The sequence below is a fragment of the Episyrphus balteatus genome, chromosome X, assembly GCF_945859705.1.
Source record: "Episyrphus balteatus chromosome X, idEpiBalt1.1, whole genome shotgun sequence".
NCBI lineage: Eukaryota > Metazoa > Arthropoda > Insecta > Diptera > Syrphidae > Episyrphus > Episyrphus balteatus.
In genome coordinates, this window is record NC_079138.1 from 845,612 (window position 1) to 866,099 (window position 20,488).

A 20,488-nucleotide genomic window follows, 5' to 3' on the forward strand; every position below is an offset into this window, starting at 1 on the left:
ATTTCATCGAGCAGATTTTAAACAATTCAATTTTGAAAATGAAACTTAAATTTTGGCGAAAAAACTCAAAAATGTGTTTTTCTTTAATTTAAGTGCAATGACTACTTTAGCTTATTTGTTTCAAAGATACTACTAATTTACAATAAAAAACTAAATTTCAAGTAAATCCATTAAGCAGTTTTGAAGGAATCGATTTTTGAAAATAAAAATTCATATTTTTTTAATAAAAAAAAATTTCGTTGTATGAAAACTTTTTTCAATTTTGCACTATTATTTACTTTAATGGTTTTGTTTTGTAGATAATTTCCATATTAACATCATATCAAAATTTAAAGAAATTTCATCGAGCAGATTTTAAACAATTCAATTTTGAAAATGAAACTTAAATTTTGGCGAAAAAACTCAAAAATGTGTTTTTCTTTAATTTAAGTGCAATGACTATTTTAGCTTATTTGTTTCAAAGATACTACTAATTTACAATAAAAAACTAAATTTCAAGTAAATCCATTAAGCAGTTTTGAAGGAATCGATTTTTGAAAATAAAAATTCATATTTTTTTAATAAAAAAAAATTTCGTTGTATGAAAACTTTTTTCAATTTTGCACTATTATTTACTTTAATGGTTTTGTTTTGTAGATAATTTCCATATCAACATCATATCAAAATTTAAAGAAATTTCATCGAGCAGATTTTAAACAATTCAATTTTGAAAATGAAACTTAAATTTTGGCGAAAAAACTCAAAAATGTGTTTTTCTTTAATTTAAGTGCAATGACTACTTTAGCTTATTTGTTTCAAAGATACTACTAATTTACAATAAAAAAGTAAATCCATTAAGCAGTTTTGAAGGAATCGATTTTTGAAAATAAAAATTGATATTTTTTTAATAAAAAAAAATTTCGTTGTATGAAAACTTTTTTCAATTTTGCACTATTATTTACTTTAATGGTTTTGTTTTGTAGATAATTTCCATATCAACATCATATCAAAATTTAAAGAAATTTCATCGAGCAGATTTTAAACAATTCAATTTTGAAAATGAAACTTAAATTTTGGCGAAAAAACTCAAAAATGTGTTTTTCTTTAATTTAAGTGCAATGACTACTTTAGCTTATTTGTTTCAAAGATACTACTAATTTACAATAAAAAACTAAATTTCAAGTAAATCCATTAAGCAGTTTTGAAGGAATCGATTTTTGAAAATAAAAATTCATATTTTTTTAATAAAAAAAAATTTCGTTGTATGAAAACTTTTTTCAATTTTGCACTATTATTTACTTTAATGGTTTTGTTTTGTAGATAATTTCCATATTAACATCATATCAAAATTAAAAGAAATTTCATCGAGCAGATTTTAAACAATTCAATTTTGAAAATGAAACTTAAATTTTGGCGAAAAAACTCAAAAATGTGTTTTTCTTTAATTTAAGTGCAATGACTATTTTAGCTTATTTGTTTCAAAGATACTACTAATTTACAATAAAAAACTAAATTTCAAGTAAATCCATTAAGCAGTTTTGAAGGAATCGATTTTTGAAAATAAAAATTCATATTTTTTTAATAAAAAAAAATTTCGTTGTATGAAAACTTTTTTCAATTTTGCACTATTATTTACTTTAATGGTTTTATTTGGTAGATAATTTCCATATCAACATCATATCAAAATTTAAAGAAATTTCATCGAGCAGATTTTAAACAATTTAATTTTGAAAATGAAACTTAAATTTTGGCGAAAAAACTCAAAAATGTGTTTTTCTTTAATTTAAGTGCAATGACTATTTTAGCTTATTTGTTTCAAAGATACTACTAATTTACAATAAAAAACTAAATTTCAAGTAAATCCATTAAGCAGTTTTGAAGGAATCGATTTTTGAAAATAAAAATTGATATTTTTTTAATAAAAAAAAATTTCGTTGTATGAAAACTTTTTTCAATTTTGCACTATTATTTACTTTAATGGTTTTGTTTTGTAGATAATTTCCATATCAACATCATATCAAAATTTAAAGAAATTTCATCGAGCAGATTTTAAACAATTCAATTTTGAAAATGAAACTTAAATTTTGGCGAAAAAACTCAAAAATGTGTTTTTCTTTAATTTAAGTGCAATGACTACTTTAGCTTATTTGTTTCAAAGATACTACTAATTTACAATAAAAAACTAAATTTCAAGTAAATCCATTAAGCAGTTTTGAAGGAATCGATTTTTGAAAATAAAAATTCATATTTTTTTAATAAAAAAAAATTTCGTTGTATGAAAACTTTTTTCAATTTTGCACTATTATTTACTTTAATGGTTTTGTTTTGTAGATAATTTCCATATTAACATCATATCAAAATTTAAAGAAATTTCATCGAGCAGATTTTAAACAATTCAATTTTGAAAATGAAACTTAAATTTTGGCGAAAAAACTCAAAAATGTGTTTTTCTTTAATTTAAGTGCAATGACTATTTTAGCTTATTTGTTTCAAAGATACTACTAATTTACAATAAAAAACTAAATTTCAAGTAAATCCATTAAGCAGTTTTGAAGGAATCGATTTTTGAAAATAAAAATTCATATTTTTTTAATAAAAAAAAATTTCGTTGTATGAAAACTTTTTTCAATTTTGCACTATTATTTACTTTAATGGTTTTATTTGGTAGATAATTTCCATATCAACATCATATCAAAATTTAAAGAAATTTCATCGAGCAGATTTTAAACAATTTAATTTTGAAAATGAAACTTAAATTTTGGCGAAAAAACTCAAAAATGTGTTTTTCTTTAATTTAAGTGCAATGACTATTTTAGCTTATTTGTTTCAAAGATACTACTAATTTACAATAAAAAACTAAATTTCAAGTAAATCCATTAAGCAGTTTTGAAGGAATCGATTTTTGAAAATAAAAATTGATATTTTTTTAATAAAAAAAAATTTCGTTGTATGAAAACTTTTTTCAATTTTGCACTATTATTTACTTTAATGGTTTTGTTTTGTAGATAATTTTCATATCAACATCATATCAAAATTTAAAGAAATTTCATCGAGCAGATTTTAAACAATTCAATTTTGAAAATGAAACTTAAATTTTGGCGAAAAAACTCAAAAATGTGTTTTTCTTTAATTTAAGTGCAATGACTACTTTAGCTTATTTGTTTCAAAGATACTACTAATTTACAATAAAAAACTAAATTTCAAGTAAATCCATTAAGCAGTTTTGAAGGAATCGATTTTTGAAAATAAAAATTCATATTTTTTTAATAAAAAAAAATTTCGTTGTATGAAAACTTTTTTCAATTTTGCACTATTATTTACTTTAATGGTTTTGTTTTGTAGATAATTTCCATATTAACATCATATCAAAATTAAAAGAAATTTCATCGAGCAGATTTTAAACAATTCAATTTTGAAAATGAAACTTAAATTTTGGCGAAAAAACTCAAAAATGTGTTTTTCTTTAATTTAAGTGCAATGACTATTTTAGCTTATTTGTTTCAAAGATACTACTAATTTACAATAAAAAACTAAATTTCAAGTAAATCCATTAAGCAGTTTTGAAGGAATCGATTTTTGAAAATAAAAATTCATATTTTTTTAATAAAAAAAAATTTCGTTGTATGAAAACTTTTTTCAATTTTGCACTATTATTTACTTTAATGGTTTTATTTGGTAGATAATTTCCATATCAACATCATATCAAAATTTAAAGAAATTTCATCGAGCAGATTTTAAACAATTTAATTTTGAAAATGAAACTTAAATTTTGGCGAAAAAACTCAAAAATGTGTTTTTCTTTAATTTAAGTGCAATGACTATTTTAGCTTATTTGTTTCAAAGATACTACTAATTTACAATAAAAAACTAAATTTCAAGTAAATCCATTAAGCAGTTTTGAAGGAATCGATTTTTGAAAATAAAAATTCATATTTTTTTAATAAAAAAAAATTTCGTTGTATGAAAACTTTTTTCAATTTTGCACTATTATTTACTTTAATGGTTTTGTTTTGTAGATAATTTCCATATCAACATCATATCAAAATTTAAAGAAATTTCATCGAGCAGATTTTAAACAATTCAATTTTGAAAATGAAACTTAAATTTTGGCGAAAAAACTCAAAAATGTGTTTTTCTTTAATTTAAGTGCAATGACTACTTTAGCTTATTTGTTTCAAAGATACTACTAATTTACAATAAAAAACTAAATTTCAAGTAAATCCATTAAGCAGTTTTGAAGGAATCGATTTTTGAAAATAAAAATTCATATTTTTTTAATAAAAAAAAATTTCGTTGTATGAAAACTTTTTTCAATTTTGCACTATTATTTACTTTAATGGTTTTGTTTTGTAGATAATTTCCATATTAACATCATATCAAAATTTAAAGAAATTTCATCGAGCAGATTTTAAACAATTCAATTTTGAAAATGAAACTTAAATTTTGGCGAAAAAACTCAAAAATGTGTTTTTCTTTAATTTAAGTGCAATGACTACTTTAGCTTATTTGTTTCAAAGATACTACTAATTTACAATAAAAAACTAAATTTCAAGTAAATCCATTAAGCAGTTTTGAAGGAATCGATTTTTGAAAATAAAAATTGATATTTTTTTAATAAAAAAAAATTTCGTTGTATGAAAACTTTTTTCAATTTTGCACTATTATTTACTTTAATGGTTTTGTTTTGTAGATAATTTCCATATTAACATCATATCAAAATTTAAAGAAATTTCATCGAGCAGATTTTAAACAATTCAATTTTGAAAATGAAACTTAAATTTTGGCGAAAAAACTCAAAAATGTGTTTTTCTTTAATTTAAGTGCAATGACTATTTTAGCTTATTTGTTTCAAAGATACTACTAATTTACAATAAAAAACTAAATTTCAAGTAAATCCATTAAGCAGTTTTGAAGGAATCGATTTTTGAAAATAAAAATTCATATTTTTTTAATAAAAAAAAATTTCGTTGTATGAAAACTTTTTTCAATTTTGCACTATTATTTACTTTAATGGTTTTGTTTTGTAGATAATTTCCATATCAACATCATATCAAAATTTAAAGAAATTTCATCGAGCAGATTTTAAACAATTCAAATTTGAAAATGAAACTTAAATTTTGGCGAAAAAACTCAAAAATGTGTTTTTCTTTAATTTAAGTGCAATGACTACTTTAGCTTATTTGTTTCAAAGATACTACTAATTTACAATAAAAAACTAAATTTCAAGTAAATCCATTAAGCAGTTTTGAAGGAATCGATTTTTGAAAATAAAAATTCATATTTTTTTAATAAAAAAAAATTTCGTTGTATGAAAACTTTTTTCAATTTTGCACTATTATTTACTTTAATGGTTTTGTTTTGTAGATAATTTCCATATCAACATCATATCAAAATTTAAAGAAATTTCATCGAGCAGATTTTAAACAATTCAATTTTGAAAATGAAACTTAAATTTTGGCGAAAAAACTCAAAAATGTGTTTTTCTTTAATTTAAGTGCAATGACTACTTTAGCTTATTTGTTTCAAAGATACTACTAATTTACAATAAAAAACTAAATTTCAAGTAAATCCATTAAGCAGTTTTGAAGGAATCGATTTTTGAAAATAAAAATTCATATTTTTTTAATAAAAAAAAATTTCGTTGTATGAAAACTTTTTTCAATTTTGCACTATTATTTACTTTAATGGTTTTGTTTTGTAGATAATTTCCATATTAACATCATATCAAAATTAAAAGAAATTTCATCGAGCAGATTTTAAACAATTCAATTTTGAAAATGAAACTTAAATTTTGGCGAAAAAACTCAAAAATGTGTTTTTCTTTAATTTAAGTGCAATGACTATTTTAGCTTATTTGTTTCAAAGATACTACTAATTTACAATAAAAAACTAAATTTCAAGTAAATCCATTAAGCAGTTTTGAAGGAATCGATTTTTGAAAATAAAAATTCATATTTTTTTAATAAAAAAAAATTTCGTTGTATGAAAACTTTTTTCAATTTTGCACTATTATTTACTTTAATGGTTTTATTTGGTAGATAATTTCCATATCAACATCATATCAAAATTTAAAGAAATTTCATCGAGCAGATTTTAAACAATTTAATTTTGAAAATGAAACTTAAATTTTGGCGAAAAAACTCAAAAATGTGTTTTTCTTTAATTTAAGTGCAATGACTATTTTAGCTTATTTGTTTCAAAGATACTACTAATTTACAATAAAAAACTAAATTTCAAGTAAATCCATTAAGCAGTTTTGAAGGAATCGATTTTTGAAAATAAAAATTGATATTTTTTTAATAAAAAAAAATTTCGTTGTATGAAAACTTTTTTCAATTTTGCACTATTATTTACTTTAATGGTTTTGTTTTGTAGATAATTTCCATATCAACATCATATCAAAATTTAAAGAAATTTCATCGAGCAGATTTTAAACAATTCAATTTTGAAAATGAAACTTAAATTTTGGCGAAAAAACTCAAAAATGTGTTTTTCTTTAATTTAAGTGCAATGACTATTTTAGCTTATTTGTTTCAAAGATACTACTAATTTACAATAAAAAACTAAATTTCAAGTAAATCCATTAAGCAGTTTTGAAGGAATCGATTTTTGAAAATAAAAATTCATATTTTTTTAATAAAAAAAAATTTCGTTGTATGAAAACTTTTTTCAATTTTGCACTATTATTTACTTTAATGGTTTTGTTTTGTAGATAATTTCCATATCAACATCATATCAAAATTTAAAGAAATTTCATCGAGCAGATTTTAAACAATTCAATTTTGAAAATGAAACTTAAATTTTGGCGAAAAAACTCAAAAATGTGTTTTTCTTTAATTTAAGTGCAATGACTACTTTAGCTTATTTGTTTCAAAGATACTACTAATTTACAATAAAAAACTAAATTTCAAGTAAATCCATTAAGCAGTTTTGAAGGAATCGATTTTTGAAAATAAAAATTCATATTTTTTTAATAAAAAAAAATTTCGTTGTATAAAAACTTTTTTCAATTTTGCACTATTATTTACTTTAATGGTTTTGTTTTGTAGATAATTTCCATATTAACATCATATCAAAATTTAAAGAAATTTCATCGAGCAGATTTTAAACAATTCAATTTTGAAAATGAAACTTAAATTTTGGCGAAAAAACTCAAAAATGTGTTTTTCTTTAATTTAAGTGCAATGACTACTTTAGCTTATTTGTTTCAAAGATACTACTAATTTACAATAAAAAACTAAATTTCAAGTAAATCCATTAAGCAGTTTTGAAGGAATCGATTTTTGAAAATAAAAATTCATATTTTTTTAATAAAAAAAAATTTCGTTGTATGAAAACTTTTTTCAATTTTGCACTATTATTTACTTTAATGGTTTTGTTTTGTAGATAATTTCCATATTAACATCATATCAAAATTTAAAGAAATTTCATCGAGCAGATTTTAAACAATTCAATTTTGAAAATGAAACTTAAATTTTGGCGAAAAAACTCAAAAATGTGTTTTTCTTTAATTTAAGTGCAATGACTATTTTAGCTTATTTGTTTCAAAGATACTACTAATTTACAATAAAAAACTAAATTTCAAGTAAATCCATTAAGCAGTTTTGAAGGAATCGATTTTTGAAAATAAAAATTCATATTTTTTTAATAAAAAAAAATTTCGTTGTATGAAAACTTTTTTCAATTTTGCACTATTATTTACTTTAATGGTTTTATTTGGTAGATAATTTCCATATCAACATCATATCAAAATTTAAAGAAATTTCATCGAGCAGATTTTAAACAATTTAATTTTGAAAATGAAACTTAAATTTTGGCGAAAAAACTCAAAAATGTGTTTTTCTTTAATTTAAGTGCAATGACTATTTTAGCTTATTTGTTTCAAAGATACTACTAATTTACAATAAAAAACTAAATTTCAAGTAAATCCATTAAGCAGTTTTGAAGGAATCGATTTTTGAAAATAAAAATTCATATTTTTTTAATAAAAAAAAATTTCGTTGTATGAAAACTTTTTTCAATTTTGCACTATTATTTACTTTAATGGTTTTGTTTTGTAGATAATTTCCATATCAACAACATATCAAAATTTAAAGAAATTTCATCGAGCAGATTTTAAACAATTCAATTTTGAAAATGAAACTTAAATTTTGGCGAAAAAACTCAAAAATGTGTTTTTCTTTAATTTAAGTGCAATGACTACTTTAGCTTATTTGTTTCAAAGATACTACTAATTTACAATAAAAAACTAAATTTCAAGTAAATCCATTAAGCAGTTTTGAAGGAATCGATTTTTGAAAATAAAAATTCATATTTTTTTAATAAAAAAAAATTTCGTTGTATGAAAACTTTTTTCAATTTTGCACTATTATTTACTTTAATGGTTTTGTTTTGTAGATAATTTCCATATTAACATCATATCAAAATTTAAAGAAATTTCATCGAGCAGATTTTAAACAATTCAATTTTGAAAATGAAACTTAAATTTTGGCGAAAAAACTCAAAAATGTGTTTTTCTTTAATTTAAGTGCAATGACTACTTTAGCTTATTTGTTTCAAAGATACTACTAATTTACAATAAAAAACTAAATTTCAAGTAAATCCATTAAGCAGTTTTGAAGGAATCGATTTTTGAAAATAAAAATTCATATTTTTTTAATAAAAAAAAATTTCGTTGTATGAAAACTTTTTTCAATTTTGCACTATTATTTACTTTAATGGTTTTGTTTTGTAGATAATTTCCATATTAACATCATATCAAAATTTAAAGAAATTTCATCGAGCAGATTTTAAACAATTCAATTTTGAAAATGAAACTTAAATTTTGGCGAAAAAACTCAAAAATGTGTTTTTCTTTAATTTAAGTGCAATGACTATTTTAGCTTATTTGTTTCAAAGATACTACTAATTTACAATAAAAAACTAAATTTCAAGTAAATCCATTAAGCAGTTTTGAAGGAATCGATTTTTGAAAATAAAAATTCATATTTTTTTAATAAAAAAAAATTTCGTTGTATGAAAACTTTTTTCAATTTTGCACTATTATTTACTTTAATGGTTTTATTTGGTAGATAATTTCCATATCAACATCATATCAAAATTTAAAGAAATTTCATCGAGCAGATTTTAAACAATTTAATTTTGAAAATGAAACTTAAATTTTGGCGAAAAAACTCAAAAATGTGTTTTTCTTTAATTTAAGTGCAATGACTATTTTAGCTTATTTGTTTCAAAGATACTACTAATTTACAATAAAAAACTAAATTTCAAGTAAATCCATTAAGCAGTTTTGAAGGAATCGATTTTTGAAAATAAAAATTGATATTTTTTTAATAAAAAAAAATTTCGTTGTATGAAAACTTTTTTCAATTTTGCACTATTATTTACTTTAATAGTTTTGTTTTGTAGATAATTTCCATATTAACATCATATCAAAATTTAAAGAAATTTCATCGAGCAGATTTTAAACAATTCAATTTTGAAAATGAAACTTAAATTTTGGCGAAAAAACTCAAAAATGTGTTTTTCTTTAATTTAAGTGCAATGACTATTTTAGCTTATTTGTTTCAAAGATACTACTAATTTACAATAAAAAACTAAATTTCAAGTAAATCCATTAAGCAGTTTTGAAGGAATCGATTTTTGAAAATAAAAATTCATATTTTTTTAATAAAAAAAAATTTCGTTGTATGAAAACTTTTTTCAATTTTGCACTATTATTTACTTTAATGGTTTTGTTTTGTAGATAATTTCCATATCAACATCATATCAAAATTTAAAGAAATTTCATCGAGCAGATTTTAAACAATTCAATTTTGAAAATGAAACTTAAATTTTGGCGAAAAAACTCAAAAATGTGTTTTTCTTTAATTTAAGTGCAATGACTACTTTAGCTTATTTGTTTCAAAGATACTACTAATTTACAATAAAAAACTAAATTTCAAGTAAATCCATTAAGCAGTTTTGAAGGAATCGATTTTTGAAAATAAAAATTCATATTTTTTTAATAAAAAAAAATTTCGTTGTATGAAAACTTTTTTCAATTTTGCACTATTATTTACTTTAATGGTTTTGTTTTGTAGATAATTTCCATATTAACATCATATCAAAATTTAAAGAAATTTCATCGAGCAGATTTTAAACAATTCAATTTTGAAAATGAAACTTAAATTTTGGCGAAAAAACTCAAAAATGTGTTTTTCTTTAATTTAAGTGCAATGACTACTTTAGCTTATTTGTTTCAAAGATACTACTAATTTACAATAAAAAACTAAATTTCAAGTAAATCCATTAAGCAGTTTTGAAGGAATCGATTTTTGAAAATAAAAATTCATATTTTTTTAATAAAAAAAAATTTCGTTGTATGAAAACTTTTTTCAATTTTGCACTATTATTTACTTTAATGGTTTTGTTTTGTAGATAATTTCCATATTAACATCATATCAAAATTTAAAGAAATTTCATCGAGCAGATTTTAAACAATTCAATTTTGAAAATGAAACTTAAATTTTGGCGAAAAAACTCAAAAATGTGTTTTTCTTTAATTTAAGTGCAATGACTATTTTAGCTTATTTGTTTCAAAGATACTACTAATTTACAATAAAAAACTAAATTTCAAGTAAATCCATTAAGCAGTTTTGAAGGAATCGATTTTTGAAAATAAAAATTCATATTTTTTTAATAAAAAAAAATTTCGTTGTATGAAAACTTTTTTCAATTTTGCACTATTATTTACTTTAATGGTTTTATTTGGTAGATAATTTCCATATCAACATCATATCAAAATTTAAAGAAATTTCATCGAGCAGATTTTAAACAATTTAATTTTGAAAATGAAACTTAAATTTTGGCGAAAAAACTCAAAAATGTGTTTTTCTTTAATTTAAGTGCAATGACTATTTTAGCTTATTTGTTTCAAAGATACTACTAATTTACAATAAAAAACTAAATTTCAAGTAAATCCATTAAGCAGTTTTGAAGGAATCGATTTTTGAAAATAAAAATTGATATTTTTTTAATAAAAAAAAATTTCGTTGTATGAAAACTTTTTTCAATTTTGCACTATTATTTACTTTAATGGTTTTGTTTTGTAGATAATTTCCATATTAACATCATATCAAAATTTAAAGAAATTTCATCGAGCAGATTTTAAACAATTCAATTTTGAAAATGAAACTTAAATTTTGGCGAAAAAACTCAAAAATGTGTTTTTCTTTAATTTAAGTGCAATGACTATTTTAGCTTATTTGTTTCAAAGATACTACTAATTTACAATAAAAAACTAAATTTCAAGTAAATCCATTAAGCAGTTTTGAAGGAATCGATTTTTGAAAATAAAAATTCATATTTTTTTAATAAAAAAAAATTTCGTTGTATGAAAACTTTTTTCAATTTTGCACTATTATTTACTTTAATGGTTTTGTTTTGTAGATAATTTCCATATCAACATCATATCAAAATTTAAAGAAATTTCATCGAGCAGATTTTAAACAATTCAATTTTGAAAATGAAACTTAAATTTTGGCGAAAAAACTCAAAAATGTGTTTTTCTTTAATTTAAGTGCAATGACTACTTTAGCTTATTTGTTTCAAAGATACTACTAATTTACAATAAAAAACTAAATTTCAAGTAAATCCATTAAGCAGTTTTGAAGGAATCGATTTTTGAAAATAAAAATTCATATTTTTTTAATAAAAAAAAATTTCGTTGTATGAAAACTTTTTTCAATTTTGCACTATTATTTACTTTAATGGTTTTATTTGGTAGATAATTTCCATATCAACATCATATCAAAATTTAAAGAAATTTCATCGAGCAGATTTTAAACAATTCAATTTTGAAAATGAAACTTAAATTTTGGCGAAAAAACTCAAAAATGTGTTTTTCTTTAATTTAAGTGCAATGACTACTTTAGCTTATTTGTTTCAAAGATACTACTAATTTACAATAAAAAACTAAATTTCAAGTAAATCCATTAAGCAGTTTTGAAGGAATCGATTTTTGAAAATAAAAATTGATATTTTTTTAATAAAAAAAAATTTCGTTGTATGAAAACTTTTTTCAATTTTGCACTATTATTTACTTTAATGGTTTTGTTTTGTAGATAATTTCCATATCAACATCATATCAAAATTTAAAGAAATTTCATCGAGCAGATTTTAAACAATTCAATTTTGAAAATGAAACTTAAATTTTGGCGAAAAAACTCAAAAATGTGTTTTTCTTTAATTTAAGTGCAATGACTACTTTAGCTTATTTGTTTCAAAGATACTACTAATTTACAATAAAAAACTAAATTTCAAGTAAATCCATTAAGCAGTTTTGAAGGAATCGATTTTTGAAAATAAAAATTCATATTTTTTTAATAAAAAAAGATTTCGTTGTATGAAAACTTTTTTCAATTTTGCACTATTATTTACTTTAATGGTTTTGTTTTGTAGATAATTTCCATATTAACATCATATCAAAATTAAAAGAAATTTCATCGAGCAGATTTTAAACAATTCAATTTTGAAAATGAAACTTAAATTTTGGCGAAAAAACTCAAAAATGTGTTTTTCTTTAATTTAAGTGCAATGACTATTTTAGCTTATTTGTTTCAAAGATACTACTAATTTACAATAAAAAACTAAATTTCAAGTAAATCCATTAAGCAGTTTTGAAGGAATCGATTTTTGAAAATAAAAATTCATATTTTTTTAATAAAAAAAAATTTCGTTGTATGAAAACTTTTTTCAATTTTGCACTATTATTTACTTTAATGGTTTTGTTTTGTAGATAATTTCCATATCAACATCATATCAAAATTTAAAGAAATTTCATCGAGCAGATTTTAAACAATTCAATTTTGAAAATGAAATTTCTAAATTTCAAGTAAATCCATTAAGCAGTTTTGAAGGAATCGATTTTTGAAAATAAAAATTCATATTTTTTTAATAAAAAAAAATTTCGTTGTATGAAAACTTTTTTCAATTTTGCACTATTATTTACTTTAATGGTTTTATTTGGTAGATAATTTCCATATCAACATCATATCAAAATTTAAAGAAATTTCATCGAGCAGATTTTAAACAATTTAATTTTGAAAATGAAACTTAAATTTTGGCGAAAAAACTCAAAAATGTGTTTTTCTTTAATTTAAGTGCAATGACTATTTTAGCTTATTTGTTTCAAAGATACTACTAATTTACAATAAAAAACTAAATTTCAAGTAAATCCATTAAGCAGTTTTGAAGGAATCGATTTTTGAAAATAAAAATTGATATTTTTTTAATAAAAAAAAATTTCGTTGTATGAAAACTTTTTTCAATTTTGCACTATTATTTACTTTAATGGTTTTGTTTTGTAGATAATTTCCATATTAACATCATATCAAAATTTAAAGAAATTTCATCGAGCAGATTTTAAACAATTCAATTTTGAAAATGAAACTTAAATTTTGGCGAAAAAACTCAAAAATGTGTTTTTCTTTAATTTAAGTGCAATGACTACTTTAGCTTATTTGTTTCAAAGATACTACTAATTTACAATAAAAAACTAAATTTCAAGTAAATCCATTAAGCAGTTTTGAAGGAATCGATTTTTGAAAATAAAAATTCATATTTTTTTAATAAAAAAAAATTTCGTTGTATGAAAACTTTTTTCAATTTTGCACTATTATTTACTTTAATGGTTTTGTTTTGTAGATAATTTCCATATTAACATCATATCAAAATTTAAAGAAATTTCATCGAGCAGATTTTAAACAATTCAATTTTGAAAATGAAACTTAAATTTTGGCGAAAAAACTCAAAAATGTGTTTTTCTTTAATTTAAGTGCAATGACTACTTTAGCTTATTTGTTTCAAAGATACTACTAATTTACAATAAAAAACTAAATTTCAAGTAAATCCATTAAGCAGTTTTGAAGGAATCGATTTTTGAAAATAAAAATTCATATTTTTTTAATAAAAAAAAATTTCGTTGTATGAAAACTTTTTTCAATTTTGCACTATTATTTACTTTAATGGTTTTGTTTTGTAGGTAATTTCCATATCAACATCATATCAAAATTTAAAGAAATTTCATCGAGCAGATTTTAAACAATTCAATTTTGAAAATGAAACTTAAATTTTGGCGAAAAAACTCAAAAATGTGTTTTTCTTTAATTTAAGTGCAATGACTACTTTAGCTTATTTGTTTCAAAGATACTACTAATTTACAATAAAAAACTAAATTTCAAGTAAATCCATTAAGCAGTTTTGAAGGAATCGATTTTTGAAAATAAAAATTCATATTTTTTTAATAAAAAAAAATTTTGTTGTATGAAAACTTTTTTCAATTTTGCACTATTATTTACTTTAATGGTTTTGTTTTGTAGATAATTTCCATATCAACATCATATCAAAATTTAAAGAAATTTCATCGAGCAGATTTTAAACAATTCAATTTTGAAAATGAAACTTAAATTTTGGCGAAAAAACTCAAAAATGTGTTTTTCTTTAATTTAAGTGCAATGACTACTTTAGCTTATTTGTTTCAAAGATACTACTAATTTACAATAAAAAACTAAATTTCAAGTAAATCCATTAAGCAGTTTTGAAGGAATCGATTTTTGAAAATAAAAATTCATATTTTTTTAATAAAAAAAAATTTTGTTGTATGAAAACTTTTTTCAATTTTGCACTATTATTTACTTTAATGGTTTTGTTTTGTAGATAATTTCCATATCAACATCATATCAAAATTTAAAGAAATTTCATCGAGCAGATTTTAAACACTTCAATTTTGAAAATGAAACTTAAATTTTGGCGAAAAAACTCAAAAATGTGTTTTTCTTTAATTTAAGTGCAATGACTATTTTAGCTTATTTGTTTCAAAGATACTACTAATTTACAATAAAAAACTAAATTTCAAGTAAATCCATTAAGCAGTTTTGAAGGAATCGATTTTTGAAAATAAAAATTCATATTTTTTTAATAAAAAAAAATTTCGTTGTATGAAAACTTTTTTCAATTTTGCACTATTATTTACTTTAATGGTTTTGTTTTGTAGATAATTTCCATATTAACATCATATCAAAATTTAAAGAAATTTCATCGAGCAGATTTTAAACAATTCAATTTTGAAAATGAAACTTAAATTTTGGCGAAAAAACTCAAAAATGTGTTTTTCTTTAATTTAAGTGCAATGACTACTTTAGCTTATTTGTTTCAAAGATACTACTAATTTACAATAAAAAACTAAATTTCAAGTAAATCCATTAAGCAGTTTTGAAGGAATCGATTTTTGAAAATAAAAATTCATATTTTTTTAATAAAAAAAAATTTCGTTGTATGAAAACTTTTTTCAATTTTGCACTATTATTTACTTTAATGGTTTTGTTTTGTAGATAATTTCCATATTAACATCATATCAAAATTTAAAGAAATTTCATCGAGCAGATTTTAAACAATTCAATTTTGAAAATGAAACTTAAATTTTGGCGAAAAAACTCAAAAATGTGTTTTTCTTTAATTTAAGTGCAATGACTACTTTAGCTTATTTGTTTCAAAGATACTACTAATTTACAATAAAAAACTAAATTTCAAGTAAATCCATTAAGCAGTTTTGAAGGAATCGATTTTTGAAAATAAAAATTCATATTTTTTTAATAAAAAAAAATTTCGTTGTATGAAAACTTTTTTCAATTTTGCACTATTATTTACTTTAATGGTTTTATTTGGTAGATAATTTCCATATCAACATCATATCAAAATTTAAAGAAATTTCATCGAGCAGATTTTAAACAATTCAATTTTGAAAATGAAACTTAAATTTTGGCGAAAAAACTCAAAAATGTGTTTTTCTTTAATTTAAGTGCAATGACTACTTTAGCTTATTTGTTTCAAAGATACTACTAATTTACAATAAAAAACTAAATTTCAAGTAAATCCATTAAGCAGTTTTGAAGGAATCGATTTTTGAAAATAAAAATTGATATTTTTTTAATAAAAAAAAATTTCGTTGTATGAAAACTTTTTTCAATTTTGCACTATTATTTACTTTAATGGTTTTGTTTTGTAGATAATTTCCATATCAACATCATATCAAAATTTAAAGAAATTTCATCGAGCAGATTTTAAACAATTCAATTTTGAAAATGAAACTTAAATTTTGGCGAAAAAACTCAAAAATGTGTTTTTCTTTAATTTAAGTGCAATGACTACTTTAGCTTATTTGTTTCAAAGATACTACTAATTTACAATAAAAAACTAAATTTCAAGTAAATCCATTAAGCAGCTTTGAAGGAATCGATTTTTGAAAATAAAAATTCATATTTTTTTAATAAAAAAAAATTTCGTTGTATGAAAACTTTTTTCAATTTTGCACTATTATTTACTTTAATGGTTTTGTTTTGTAGATAATTTCCATATTAACATCATATCAAAATTAAAAGAAATTTCATCGAGCAGATTTTAAACAATTCAATTTTGAAAATGAAACTTAAATTTTGGCGAAAAAACTCAAAAATGTGTTTTTCTTTAATTTAAGTGCAATGACTACTTTAGCTTATTTGTTTCAAAGATACTACTAATTTACAATAAAAAACTAAATTTCAAGTAAATCCATTAAGCAGTTTTGAAGGAATCGATTTTTGAAAATAAAAATTCATATTTTTTTAATAAAAAAAAATTTCGTTGTATGAAAACTTTTTTCAATTTTGCACTATTATTTACTTTAATGGTTTTGTTTTGTAGATAATTTCCATATCAACATCATATCAAAATTTAAAGAAATTTCATCGAGCAGATTTTAAACAATTCAATTTTGAAAATGAAACTTAAATTTTGGCGAAAAAACTCAAAAATGTGTTTTTCTTTAATTTAAGTGCAATGACTACTTTAGCTTATTTGTTTCAAAGATACTACTAATTTACAATAAAAAACTAAATTTCAAGTAAATCCATTAAGCAGTTTTGAAGGAATCGATTTTTGAAAATAAAAATTCATATTTTTTTAATAAAAAAAAATTTCGTTGTATGAAAACTTTTTTCAATTTTGCACTATTATTTACTTTAATGGTTTTGTTTTGTAGATAATTTCCATATCAACATCATATCAAAATTTAAAGAAATTTCATCGAGCAGATTTTAAACAATTCAATTTTGAAAATGAAACTTAAATTTTGGCGAAAAAACTCAAAAATGTGTTTTTCTTTAATTTAAGTGCAATGACTACTTTAGCTTATTTGTTTCAAAGATACTACTAATTTACAATAAAAAACTAAATTTCAAGTAAATCCATTAAGCAGTTTTGAAGGAATCGATTTTTGAAAATAAAAATTCATATTTTTTTAATAAAAAAAAATTTCGTTGTATGAAAACTTTTTTCAATTTTGCACTATTATTTACTTTAATGGTTTTATTTGGTAGATAATTTCCATATCAACATCATATCAAAATTTAAAGAAATTTCATCGAGCAGATTTTAAACAATTTAATTTTGAAAATGAAACTTAAATTTTGGCGAAAAAACTCAAAAATGTGTTTTTCTTTAATTTAAGTGCAATGACTATTTTAGCTTATTTGTTTCAAAGATACTACTAATTTACAATAAAAAACTAAATTTCAAGTAAATCCATTAAGCAGTTTTGAAGGAATCGATTTTTGAAAATAAAAATTGATATTTTTTTAATAAAAAAAAATTTCGTTGTATGAAAACTTTTTTCAATTTTGCACTATTATTTACTTTAATGGTTTTGTTTTGTAGATAATTTCCATATCAACATCATATCAAAATTTAAAGAAATTTCATCGAGCAGATTTTAAACAATTCAATTTTGAAAATGAAACTTAAATTTTGGCGAAAAAACTCAAAAATGTGTTTTTCTTTAATTTAAGTGCAATGACTACTTTAGCTTATTTGTTTCAAAGATACTACTAATTTACAATAAAAAACTAAATTTCAAGTAAATCCATTAAGCAGTTTTGAAGGAATCGATTTTTGAAAATAAAAATTCATATTTTTTTAATAAAAAAAAATTTCGTTGTATGAAAACTTTTTTCAATTTTGCACTATTATTTACTTTAATGGTTTTGTTTTGTAGATAATTTCCATATCAACATCATATCAAAATTTAAAGAAATTTCATCGAGCAGATTTTAAACAATTCAATTTTGAAAATGAAACTTAAATTTTGGCGAAAAAACTCAAAAATGTGTTTTTCTTTAATTTAAGTGCAATGACTACTTTAGCTTATTTGTTTCAAAGATACTACTAATTTACAATAAAAAACTAAATTTCAAGTAAATCCATTAAGCAGTTTTGAAGGAATCGATTTTTGAAAATAAAAATTCATATTTTTTTAATAAAAAAAAATTTCGTTGTATGAAAACTTTTTTCAATTTTGCACTATTATTTACTTTAATGGTTTTGTTTTGTAGATAATTTCCATATTAACATCATATCAAAATTTAAAGAAATTTCATCGAGCAGATTTTAAACAATTCAATTTTGAAAATGAAACTTAAATTTTGGCGAAAAAACTCAAAAATGTGTTTTTCTTTAATTTAAGTGCAATGATTATTTTAGCTTATTTGTTTCAAAGATACTACTAATTTACAATAAAAAACTAAATTTCAAGTAAATCCATTAAGCAGTTTTGAAGGAATCGATTTTTGAAAATAAAAATTCATATTTTTTTAATAAAAAAAAATTTCGTTGTATGAAAACTTTTTTCAATTTTGCACTATTATTTACTTTAATGGTTTTGTTTTGTAGATAATTTCCATATCAACATCATATCAAAATTTAAAGAAATTTCATCGAGCAGATTTTAAACAATTCAATTTTGAAAATGAAACTTAAATTTTGGCGAAAAAACTCAAAAATGTGTTTTTCTTTAATTTAAGTGCAATGACTACTTTAGCTTATTTGTTTCAAAGATACTACTAATTTACAATAAAAAACTAAATTTCAAGTAAATCCATTAAGCAGTTTTGAAGGAATCGATTTTTGAAAATAAAAATTCATATTTTTTTAATAAAAAAAAATTTCGTTGTATGAAAACTTTTTTCAATTTTGCACTATTATTTACTTTAATGGTTTTATTTGGTAGATAATTTCCATATCAACATCATATCAAAATTTAAAGAAATTTCATCGAGCAGATTTTAAACAATTCAATTTTGAAAATGAAACTTAAATTTTGGCGAAAAAACTCAAAAATGTGTTTTTCTTTAATTTAAGTGCAATGACTACTTTAGCTTATTTGTTTCAAAGATACTACTAATTTACAATAAAAAACTAAATTTCAAGTAAATCCATTAAGCAGTTTTGAAGGAATCGATTTTTGAAAATAAAAATTGATATTTTTTTAATAAAAAAAAATTTCGTTGTATGAAAACTTTTTTCAATTTTGCACTATTATTTACTTTAATGGTTTTGTTTTGTAGATAATTTCCATATCAACATCATATCAAAATTTAAAGAAATTTCATCGAGCAGATTTTAAACAATTCAATTTTGAAAATGAAACTTAAATTTTGGCGAAAAAACTCAAAAATGTGTTTTTCTTTAATTTAAGTGCAATGACTACTTTAGCTTATTTGTTTCAAAGATACTACTAATTTACAATAAAAAACTAAATTTCAAGTAAATCCATTAAGCAGCTTTGAAGGAATCGATTTTTGAAAATAAAAATTCATATTTTTTTAATAAAAAAAAATTTCGTTGTATGAAAACTTTTTTCAATTTTGCACTATTATTTACTTTAATGGTTTTGTTTTGTAGATAATTTCCATATTAACATCATATCAAAATTAAAAGAAATTTCATCGAGCAGATTTTAAACAATTCAATTTTGAAAATGAAACTTAAATTTTGGCGAAAAAACTCAAAAATGTGTTTTTCTTTAATTTAAGTGCAATGACTACTTTAGCTTATTTGTTTCAAAGATACTACTAATTTACAATAAAAAACTAAATTTCAAGTAAATCCATTAAGCAGTTTTGAAGGAATCGATTTTTGAAAATAAAAATTCATATTTTTTTAATAAAAAAAAATTTCGTTGTATGAAAACTTTTTTCAATTTTGCACTATTATTTACTTTAATGGTTTTGTTTTGTAGATAATTTCCATATCAACATCATATCAAAATTTAAAGAAATTTCATCGAGCAGATTTTAAACAATTCAATTTTGAAAATGAAACTTAAATTTTGGCGAAAAAACTCAAAAATGTGTTTTTCTTTAATTTAAGTGCAATGACTACTTTAGCTTATTTGTTTCAAAGATACTACTAATTTACAATAAAAAACTAAATTTCAAGTAAATCCATTAAGCAGTTTTGAAGGAATCGATTTTTGAAAATAAAAATTCATATTTTTTTAATAAAAAAAAATTTCGTTGTATGAAAACTTTTTTCAATTTTGCACTATTATTTACTTTAATGGTTTTGTTTTGTAGATAATTTCCATATCAACATCATATCAAAATTTAAAGAAATTTCATCGAGCAGATTTTAAACAATTCAATTTTGAAAATGAAAC